General features: G+C 39.2%; 1 long non-coding RNA gene across 1 annotated transcript; it reads right to left on the bottom strand.

Moving 5' to 3' along the window:
• Positions 1–794: 794 nt before the first annotated feature.
• LOC146867757 (uncharacterized) lies at positions 795–11,606 on the bottom strand. Its single transcript, XR_014962179.1, has 3 exons — positions 11,431–11,606; positions 4,781–4,810; positions 795–1,116 (listed from the first exon to the last, which is right to left on the bottom strand). It is a non-coding gene; the product is annotated as an uncharacterized LOC146867757 (long non-coding RNA).
• Positions 11,607–12,103: the final 497 nt, after the last annotated feature.

Genomic DNA, 12,103 nt, shown 5'->3' with positions numbered 1-12,103 from the left:
TATTGTTCAAACACATGTGGGTGTGAACTGTCTCTAAAATTAGGCTTTACTTTTGATGCTAAGAATAGCTTAGTGAGTAAAGTAATAATGGTGGGATTGCTATAAAGTTACTCAGTCAATACGTTTGAATATTTTCTGCTGATCACTCTTTTGATAAATATTTCAGCTACCATTCCATTCATCTTTATTGTAGTTACAATTCATATTGTGTGTACTAGGACAGGATTATATTTTAAAATAAATCATGAAAATCTATCCATTGTTTGCTAGTGTTCTTGAATGTGTTTTTCCTCAATGAAAGAGGGTTTGGAGTCCAACAACTATCTCTGTGATATTTCATAGGGTTAATCATTTCCTGTAATGCAACTCACTCAAATATTGCTTAGTGTGTCTTGTGTTGGTACATTGGCTAACTCCTTACTGCCAGGGTGTTTATAAAACTGAATTCTGGGTCATTTGCTAGAGGATGATCTCAAAAACATATCAGTGTGCCCTCAAAAGGGCAGTATGACCTAATGACCCCCTAGTGGACTGTGTGCCAGGTCAGAGGTTTATACTTGTAGAGGAAGCAGACCTCCAGTGGTGTAAACACACCATTTCCCCTGACTCTAAAGAGAGCAGGGAAAATGCATGTTTTGGAGGAAGGAGCGCATCCAATATATGGTGCTCCTACGCTGCCAAATTGTAAATGAGGCCCATAGGAATCAAGGGGGACATTATAGAGAACTAGCTTCATCAACATAGACTTAATTTTGACTTTTTGTGTAAGAAGTAAGAAACACGTCATGCATTAGTCAATAGAATACTGCTGCTTTATTACAGATTGATCTTCATTTCAGGTTTGCAAGATTGACTATGCAGTTTTTCCAAAAAGGAAATAAACACAATCATAGAGAAATAATTAAACCATGTGGATAGTAAATGCTACCAATCTGAACCACCAACTTCCAACAACATCTCTTGAACAATGGCTGATGGCTGGATGAGACAATAGAACCTGGAACGTTTATTTCTTCTGTCCACCTGCATTTGCACCTCCACCAAAACCCAAACCAAAGCCTCCACCAGATGATGCTTTCCCTTGGTCCCCACAAATGTCAACAGGAGCACATGGATCTAATGGAAAAAAGAAAAGACATGGAATTAAAGAATGATCACGCAGGTCATCGCTATAACTTAAATACTCTTCAGTTATGAACAAATGCTTTTTCTCTACAGTTCTCTTAACCAAGATATAAATTCCATGTCCTTAGATGAGGTGACACAAATTGCTACTTCAATGAGGTGATTGTATTTCCAGAGCTGTGTTTGGCAAGACTTTAATGTAATCATGATTGCATGGGCCAGCTCAAAAGAGCACAATTCAGTCCTGTGCCTCGGTGGGCTGAGAGGTGGGATACCATTGAGCAAAATAAGGTAAAACAATTGGGTGTAATTAGTAAAAGCATAAAGCCTTTAGTTGGTTAAGTATATGATTCAAGACACACATGTTTTTACACAAAGACAATTTCTTTTAAGATGCACATTTTCATTATTATACCTAGGCAAATCACCAAAGACCACTTCTGGTCTCTGCCATACTTTTTCACCAGGCTTTGTTGGTATCTGGGTTGGTTACCTCTGTCAACCACTGCCCCAATCCAATTGTGCCTGAATGCTTATCTTCTGCATGTTTTCATCCTAAGGAAGGGCAATGCAAGATTTGATGATTCATTAACCCCTTGTGTGCCCCGCCCTTTCCCCGCCCTGTGCCGGGCGTTGAATTAGCGGGCGGGGTTCATGACGAGATAGTCTCGTCATGGGCACAGCGCAACCGCGGCCCATGACGAGACCATCTCGTCATGGGCACTCAAGGGGTTAAAGTTATTCCAAAAAGGTTGACCTCTACTGTTTTATTGCAGACAGGAAGGAATAACCCTTCTTCAGTCTCCCAATAATTCCCGCCAGTGTTTCTGTCTTGCTGCCACCTATTAGGAGCCACTAGGTTCCAGCATGATCGGGTTACCCTCATCAGGAGACCATACTACCCAACAGCACAACACTAGATCGATGAGTTGTTTCACATTAATAAAGCAGATAAGGACACTGTAGTCTTGGCACCTGCTTATTTTGATTCAGCAACAGCAGCTGTCCAATGTGTTGCATATGCATGTTTGACCTTCTTGGCTTTCTAGGCCCCACACCATTGTCAATTTAGTGATGCCCGAAATGCAAAATACAGCATTCAGAGATGATGCACAGCATTGCTTGATATCAATCTACTGTGAGAGGGTTTTGTAAAAAGTGCTTGCATCAGGCTTATCTTTTGAGGACAACCCCTCCTTTTTGTGGGCCATGGTTAGTGACTATCCCTTCAACTTCTTCTCAGAAAGAGACTCTGGACCACTCTTTTTTCTTCTTAACACAGCTGTGAAGACCTCTCCATGCCTCCACTTAAATCTTTAGAGACAGGACAGAGAGAAAGATTTTATAGCAATTGAATTGCCCAGCGCAGTACTTTTTTAATTTATGTAGTGAAATAATAATTTGGTAGTAACGAGTGTAGCTGTTAATCAACTCAATATTTCTCAATGATCCGTTATATATATGATATAGGCATGGATATAGGTTAAACTAACAATAAGCTGTTTTGAAATCTGCATTGTTAATCAACATATCTATTTGCATCTCATCCAGACTGTTATTAAATTCTACTGAAATTGGATTCTGGTACCTTTAGTTGAACAATAAAGTCCTAAAAGTGCATGGAGAAGCTTTGATTTCATCCATCTGGCAAAGGTTGTGTGATCCTGAGACTGACGTCCACCGAAAATTCTGCATGAAGCTATTATAATCCCAACTTGCCTATTTCCATTAGTCACAAAATTGTGCTGTAGTAAATAAGGAGCTAACCATGGGCTGTCAGGGATAATTGTGGCTGTGATGCTTCATTGACGGTACAAGGTTTGTACTATTCACCTACCTCCTTTGTTTTTAAAGATCACTGCAACACTAAGCTTTTCCAATCTTGATCCCAATATCATACAAATATTTGCTAACACTATTTGCTTTTTACCAATACTGTATACTTCTTTCCTCTAACAAAATCCATCTCAATTTACAACTGAGTTCCATTTAACATCTAATATTGCAATGTACTGTGCAATCATTAGTGAGATCAGGCCTTCTATGTCCCATTCTGAGACCACATCATATGTGGAGTATAGCAATATGGAAGCTGTGAATACCACTCCTTTTTTTAACAGAATGCATTTGCAAAGTTAGGCTGTAACCTCAACGCAGAGTGTTATAGAGAGGTGTCAGAACATGAGGTTATGTTGTGAGTGATGATGTTAAACAGAATTAAGAGCAACATTTTACATTGCAGACACGCAATGGGCCTGTACTTCTGGTGCAACAGTAGGAAAATGTATATTCATGTCTTTATAAATATAAAAGCTGTAAATCCATCAATATGTTATCAAGACAGAAAAGTAAAACCAATGAACTTGCAAAGGTGATTAGCGAATAGTCTTAGTCTGCCATAAATACAATCAGGACATGCTTCTTAAACAAAAAGGCATCAACCACCAATTCAAATTCATTTTGGTAAAGTAAATGCACCAAAGAACACACAATGACTCTGAAGTACAAGCTTTGTTTCATGTGGAATCTGCAGTCTAACAAAAGAAGGGCTACTTGAGCACAAGTACCAATAGGAACACAAATGGGACACTGAAACAATTCACAAATTACCATGGCCTTGCTGGACAGCCAATTCAAGCAATTTAAAGCCATGACAACCTAATGGAAACCCACTCACTGTATACTACTTCTTATGTGAGATATTTAAAAGGATGGGTAAGGTCTCCCAGACAGCAAAATCTGTCTGTAGACAGATTTAGAAACAAGTGAAGAAGTGTAATTGTATTATAACCTCATGCCTCAGTGGAGTGCCTTCCTGATCTTCCCTATATATGTAGACATGTAAAATCTAGTAGCCAGTCAATGTTTTGGGGGTAATGTGCATGTCAATGGTGCATACCCAACTAGTTTATGCCACAAAAGTAATCTTATATTTGCATTGAGGGGGAAGGGCATGTGGCAGAGGGGCGCTGTCTGTTTACCATGGACAGTTATACAAGCTCTACCTTATAAAGTGTAGAGTGGACACGTGCAACTTGAAGGAGTTTGACTAAGCAATGCAGTTTCTCTTATAATTTCCCCTCATTTCTACTTTACATAGATTTTGAACTATGACTTTCCAGTTTTCCAACCTGAGGGACCTACTCTACTCTCACAGTATTTTGGGTGGTGTGTTTCAAGATCTTAGAAGATGTTTGCATTGCATGGTACACAAAATTTGCTAAACCAAATTGCATTGACTCTTTGTAAAAAAACAAAAAAATGCCCAGTGGTTTCACTCCTTAAAAGCAAATGTATGTTGCAAATAGTTTTATCTAGGTAGCTAACAGTGAGTTCTACATAGGAAAGGCATCAATATTGTAAAATATTTTAACCTTGCTTTTCATATTTTCCTGAATTTATGTGACTTATTAAACCTAAAAGAAGACACAGAACTTTATGGTAAGAAGGGAACGTGAAGACAATTTGAAAGCATAAATTAGAAATTCTAATTCATAAGTTAAGAGTTATTTCAAACATGAGCTTGCAAAATAATGTTCTTTAAGGGATTTGTTCTTGGAGCAAATTGATAGGATCCATCATAAGAACAAATATCCTCTGTGTTTGTTTTACTCAATTACAAGTGATAACACAGTAACCACAGTAGATCACTTACTTGGGAGGCAGTCCAAAACAGGTTTGCATGCTAGAATTAAGAAAGCAGAATAAACACAATTAGATTGCAGTAATTCTGAAGTGTTGTTTCATTTCTTTAAAAACCATAAAATGTAGTCCTAACAGTGCATATGAAGCTTTTACATTCTAGAAGAAAGCAGTACACATGTATGTCATTAATTTATAGAATCCCCTGAGCACCACGAAGTAAGTGTATGCAATGTCCAAAAGTCCAACGCAAACAGTAGTTCTTTATTTTGCATGTTCATATGCTTCCAGCAGTCTTGCCAATTCCTTAAACCAATCCTGTAGCCAACACGTGTTTCTACAGTATGGTATACCCACCACTGACTTTGTCAGGACTCTACTGTTTACAAAAAGGTAATAACGTATTCCAATTTAGGTAAATCCTGCCTCTAGTACTGCATGTGTCCAAAAACTCTTTTAATCCAATCAAAGTTCTGTTGCAGCAAACATGTGCATAGATAAGTTCCGTAAAGAGCTCCGTTTTACCATAGAACAGAGAGTGCTCCACACTACCTAAATCTGAATACGTTATTACCTTTTGGTAAAAAGTAGAGCCCTGAAGAAGTCGGTGGTGGATACACCACATCGATGAAACACGTGTTGGCTACAGGATTGGTTTAAGGAATATTCAAGGCTGCTGGATGCATACGGAGATACAACACAAAGAACTACTGTTTACGTTGGACTTTGAACACATTTGGACATTGAATACATTTACTTTATCATGTTAGCTGTTACTATTAACGAGTAAGTTAGTAAACCAATTCTTAAACTTGCAGGTGATGTCCAAAGTAAGAATGTAAGTTTATGTAAATGGCTAAAGGCATGATTCCACATTGTTTAGTATGGCTTAAAGCTTGTGATTTAAATATGAACTGATCATAGATCATGGATCTGAATCAGGCACACCAAAATATGATCAGCTTTAATTCAGCTTGATGATCTACTTGAAATGCTTGGGTATGAATTCCACATTCCTGCTCATGATGTGCCCACAGGTAAATATCAAGAAAAATGTGTCCACTACAGATATCCTTAGATTTATACTACTTTTTGATTTTAAAGCCGATCATCTCTTTGCAATTGAATAAGGCATTGTTCTGATCCAGTCTGTGTATCAAAGTATGTTTGTGAGCCTGCAAGTATTTCAGTGAAGGACTTTAGTTGCTTCGAATACTAATGTCACAACTTTCCTGCTTTACATGGCACAATCTGACTAGCGCATAGGTAATACTTCAGAGACAACTACAGCTGTAGCTGAAAAAGGCATCCTAAGTTCAGCTGAACTAATCATGCAATGTGTACCTCAGAGTGGGTGAATATGTAAAATAGCATTTCCAGTTAATTTCATTTGATCTAACACATAGTAAAACACTGTGGGCTCCAGCATCTCCGAAGCACCTGTTAGAATTAGAAGTGTGACAAGAAACCATGAAGAATTTAACTTATTTACCCAGGATGGTAAATGATATTTTGGAAATGTAGTTTGAGAATCCACCACCATGACAAGCCTTGTTAAGGAAGGAGATGAGACTACGTGGCTCAGTTGCTGTTTGAGTATTAACGCCTCACTTCTAATCTTGAATTCTGAGCTTAACTTGCATGTGTGATTCTGACAAATCACTTTACCTCTAGCGCCCAGTCTTATATTGGAAACAAAATCGGAGCACTTGCAAGCAATTAAAGTGGTCTATTTTTTTCAGAGGACTTTTCAGGAGATATGTAAAATAGTCAGGGACCTAGATTGTTTGAGTTCTACATGATATAAATAGCCATTTAGTCATATGGCAATATTACGCATGTATTTTGTGAAATATGGAAAATCAAGGACTCTCAACAATAATCATTGTTGAATAAACAGATGATAAAAGTGTGCAATGAACAATGAAATACCGACAGCAATTTGTCACGACAGAGACGCTGGATTACTCCAGAGGCTATGATATACAAGTTGAAGGTGCTGGATCCTACTTATCAGGGAGGCTGGATGTATCTAAAGACAATGGACCCAATTTATAAGGTGAGGCTTACACTTCTAGTACTCTTGTATTCAAGAACTCTTGACTCACTCTTAAAATCCAGCAGTAAGCAAGTACTACCACAATAGCAAGTCAAGCAAATTGTTTGTGAATAGAGATCAGCATTTCTCTTAGTGGGTCCTGGTGTTATAGATTGTTACTTTTTACGCAATCCTATATTTGCAAGGTATATGTTCTTACAGATGTATGTGGAATTTTGAAACATCATTATTTACTATTATGGCCTGTCTTCGTCATTCCTGTTACCTAAGGATAAAAGGCATGAATTATTTTATTTTTTCAGATAAATGGCTGTCAGTTTATGGAAGAGCCTCAGAGCTGACTATGTAAAGAATACAACTGGATTTTTGTTTTCTTAAAAAGCCTAGAAAGAGACAAACCTGACTATGCTTACTTGTTATGACATTCACTGTTTTAATGAATTTGTTGTGGGGTCAATTCCACTGTTATTTCCATTTAAAACTAGCAGTGATCCCTAAAGTTTCAAGTGTTAATATTTAAGTCCCCCAGGCTCCATTAATCAGGTCCTTAGTCTTTGTATTTGTTACTTTTGAAACTTCGATTGCATGTTCTTAATGCTAGAATATGTTTTCACTCTTTGTCAGGCTCTCATTCCACTTCCTCACCCACTCCATTTTCTATCTTTTACACCTTTGCACTTCCTCCTTCACTTCCTGCCCCCCTCCATACCTTTACTATTCCTTCCTCCTGGTACATATAGCCAGATTGTTAGGGGCAATTTTAATAAACACTTTGCACCACTGCAAAGTCATGCAAAATGGCGTAAAGTGGAGCAAGGTGTTGATATTCATTTTCCAGTGTAACACTTTTTTATGTGGAATGTATCCCTCAAAGTAACGCAAAATTGGCTTTCCAATGCTTTGCTCTATTTTCGTCTAGGGGCGTCCTTTGGGTGGTACGTGGATGTTCTCTTGTTACCACCCATGTTTATGATACAAATCCCTACCTTCTAAAAGTGATAACGGCTTTGCACCAAAAAATACCATCGGATCAAAGTAGGCGCTAACAAAGAGAAACGTATTTAATCTGACTTTTCTCAAATTGCACGTGAACTCCACCCTACAGCACACATCCAATGTGTGAAAAGTCTTAACGTTAGTCTGATCATAATATTTTGTACTTGAAGGATTGCAGCACACAATCTATGCTAGACATCAGACAGACATATTTGAGCTGTGGTGTAAAGGATGTGTGCCTCTCCAGAACCTGCTTCTGCACCAGTGCTGGGAAAGAGAACTTCAGCTCCATGTCGTAGTAGATATAGCTCTGCGATGCTCTTTCCCCAAGTGCAATGTAGCAAAGTAAATATGGTTGCTGCACTGTGTTGTGCTACTTTTTAAATAGATCTGCCCCTTAGTGGAGAATTACTTCCTCGGGTGAACAGCACACGTTTTGTGAAAGATGATTGGCTTAATTAAGGGTCATATCAGCAAGGGCCGGCGATAATTATCACTCAGCGCTCTTAGCGTGAGGATAATTATCGCCGGCCAACTCTGAATTTTATTGCGGAGATAGCGTTCTATTAGCAACGTTTATCTCCAAAGCGATAAAATTCAGAGCACAAGCTGCCTATTTTGAGATTATCGCTGGAAATACAGCGATAATCCCATAAGGTTTGCCGATAGCTTGCTGATAGGGATAGACATTCTTAGCCATGATATCCACCTTACATAGGATATCATGGCTAAGTCAGAAAAATACCAGACGTAAAAAAGCAGCGTTAACCGCGGTTAGCGCTGCTTTTTTTTTTATCTCTAACAGGGTTAGCGATATCCTTGATAATAGGAGAAATGTCGCTTAGCGACATTTCTCCTATTATTTTACTCTGGAACGCCCCCTTTGCATCTCATTAGAGATGCAAGGGGAAGTGTAGAGTAAAAGGGTGCTAACATGCGAATTTGCGTGTTAGCACCCTGTTGTTGATAGGGCGCTAGTTTTATCTCTGCTTTTTTGGCTTTTAAAGCCAAAAAAGCAGAGATAAAGCCCTTGTTGATATGCCCCCAAGTGCCTTCCTTATTCCAATCTCTTGTTCCATAGTTTCCTTTGTCCTGGTCCTTCCTTTACCTACCCCGAATTTATTTATATGACCCCATACAATGAAATATTGACGAGCACAGATATAGCATAGTTACATATTAGGATAACAAGCCCTTTTTACAGGTTGTTCTCAACAGTTAAGGAAGAAAGAGATGACATCTCTTTTTAGATTGATTTGAGGCACTTTTGCGAAATGTGTAGGTTTTGTTGCTTTTGATTGAAGCCTCAAAAAGCAGAAATATAACGGAGTTGAACAAACAACCAGAATCACAAAAGTTAACTATTCTGTGTTAGATTTCTGAGGTCCTGATTTTAGGACAAACGTGACGGATTATTAAAAGTGCATTATAACCATTGGCACTTGTTACACGGCAGACGGGATATCCGTCACTTTGTGACAAAGTAACCTGTCCGTCAGGCTTCAAACCTGGCCCTAATTTTGTTGGTACTACCAAAATATTATTAAATATTCTGCAACATAAACATCGTAGACAGAATATAGACTGGATACATCAGCATAGACTTACTACTATTAGCACAAAATTATTCTGCGCTTGATTTCCTGACATTCATGCAACTATAGCAGGGCATGCCCTGAGAGTGGTGTCAGAGTGCTGCCCTTGGGATGAAACGCATTTAACACACACCTGCAATTAATTCAAATGAATCTGTTCTTGGCACCTGTCATGGGCTCGGCACCCCTCAGTGAACGCCAGGGCACTGCCGCCTGTTTTTGGCGCCGAATCAGGCCAACGCCCACCGGTGCGCTCTACCCATGCCCTCCTTGCCTTTGCCACATTGATACAGTTACAACCCTACTGCTATGGCTTTTACGTGGTTGGTGAAGCATAGCGAGCTTTAAACATGTTTTTTTAGTCTTAACTGCAATTACTTTGAAGAAGGGACTTCTTTGTTGTTGGAGACTCTGGCAGCCCCCATTATTGTTCGTTACCATTACAGTTTTTTAAGGGAGTAACCGTTGGAAAATGAGTAATCCTGTTGTAGAACACGATTGTGAAATAAGTGCTTATCCCCGCTGATGCAACTGTGTTCTGGCACAAAAATGATAACAACTGTAGATTATTGTTGCCAGACGTGTCCAGTCTGAAATATTTGCTGCAATCCTCAAACTCTACTCAAATTCAAACCAGGCCTTTTCTCAGAGAGGAGGAAGACTTAGGGGACGGGCCGCATTCATGTTGATGACACGCTGGCGCTATCACATACATTTCGGCATGTTGACTTGTCAGTCCTTAAAGCAGACAAGTAAGATATATGCACCTACAAAGAACATTGATCAGGTCTTCCTAAACAAACAAGGGCAAGGCAAAACGGCTTTAGCAATAGACAAAGAAGAAGGACTATGACCTTGCCTTCTTGACTGACAGACTCGAAGTAGAAGGAGAGGATCCCACCTCATCTTTCTTCACCACCCCACACAATGTTGAAATCATTTTGGAACGGAAGCCTTTCGATTTCTCTATACCAACTGCTTGCTGCACTTCCGGGATTTGAACAGCGAAACTAGCTACGATGTGCATGCCTTTTCCTCTAACCAACTTGGGGGCATATCAGCAAGGGCCGGCGATAATTATCGCTCAGAGCTCCTAGCGTGAGGATAATTATCGCCTGCCAGCTCTGAATTTTATCGTGGAGATAGAGTGCTATTAGCAACGCTTATCTCCAAAGCGATAAAATTCAGAGCGCAAGCTGCCAAATCACACAACTTTTGGCGATAGCTTGCTGATAGGGCCTCACATACTTAACCATGATATCCAGCTTCCATAGGATATCATGGCTAAGTCAGTTTCAAAGCAGGCGTAAGGAAAGTACCGATAACAGAGGTTATCGCTACTTTTCTTGTCGCTATGCTGCTTTGCGTGAGGCTTGATAATAGTAGAAATGTCGCTTAGTGACATTTCTCCCGTTATCCTGGGGAGGAACACCCACTTTGATGGGTGTTAAGGGAAATGGCGATAAGGCAAGGTTTCACACAATAGCGTGACCTTGCTGATAAGGCGATAAAATTATCGGACGCAAAAGCAGCGATAATTTTTTATTGCCTGCTTGCTGATATGCTCCAGAATCTTTTTCAAATGGAGCATAATACATCGATGAGCTGAGTTCTCGGTGATCGTGTTTTAATGAATGAACATTGTTGGATATGGTTTAACATGTATGAATTATGTCAGGCTATTTAGTGCAAAATGTATATGTAAAGTACTGTCGTTGTTGTCACATTCATGTCCCATCACTTCCATCATATTCTTATGTAAGTGTTCTACTGTCTATGACCTATTAAATGTTCTTGTTACTAAGTACATTGAGTCTTCTACAAATGCTTTGTTTACGAATATATATATTTGAAAATTAACACCGCAGAGCAACAAACCCTAACAGATCAGTTACCATTAATGTTTCCTTCTCACTCACTATGTCTAAAACAGCCCATAATGTGCTGAGGTTGGCATTAATATAACATACCATAAAACAGAATTTGACATGAAAATACATAATTGGAACTCACGGTCTATGGTCGCGCCCTGGCATGGGTCTGGGTTTTGATTCTTCTGATCTCCACACTGTCCTCTACCTCCATAGCCACCACCTCCACCGCCACCTTTGACTCCAGACATGGTTGCTTCGGTGACTATAGTAGCCGATTCTTCAGAAAAAGATGTGAGGATAGTTTGTCATCTGTTCAAACGATCCTCCTTATATACTGGAGCGTGGACGGGGCTCAAGTGCCAACTGCATGGCACTCCAGAAGTGGCACAGCCCTTCCCTTGTCAATCAAAATTATGTACAATTTAAGAAACGAGTCACATTAATTGATATTAATTAAAAGAACGTTGAACGTCACAATCAATATTTTTATTTCCTCCCAAAAGCTGGGTGTGTCTTATTTATATTACCATTCATACAAAGGGAACAATAAATTGTATCAATTACAAGACCTAGACAAGCAGGCCAAAGTGGTTAATTGAGGGATGCAGCAGTGGAAGATTTCAAACATGGGTTATTTTAGAGTTAGGTAGAAAGTTGAAGTTTGGATTGGTAGACACAGTTCTTGCTGAAGGACATTGATGCAGAAAAGCTCAAAAAGTGGCTTGACAAAGCACGTGTGATTTATGCCAAATATATTAATGCCACAATGGTTCTAAATTACAATCCTTTGAAATCCATCAACATCTTTTTCA

Source organism: Triturus cristatus, chromosome 1_2, assembly GCF_964204655.1.
Source record: "Triturus cristatus chromosome 1_2, aTriCri1.1, whole genome shotgun sequence".
In the NCBI taxonomy this organism is placed as follows: domain Eukaryota; kingdom Metazoa; phylum Chordata; class Amphibia; order Caudata; family Salamandridae; genus Triturus; species Triturus cristatus.
This window is presented reverse-complemented; position numbering and strand designations above follow the sequence as displayed.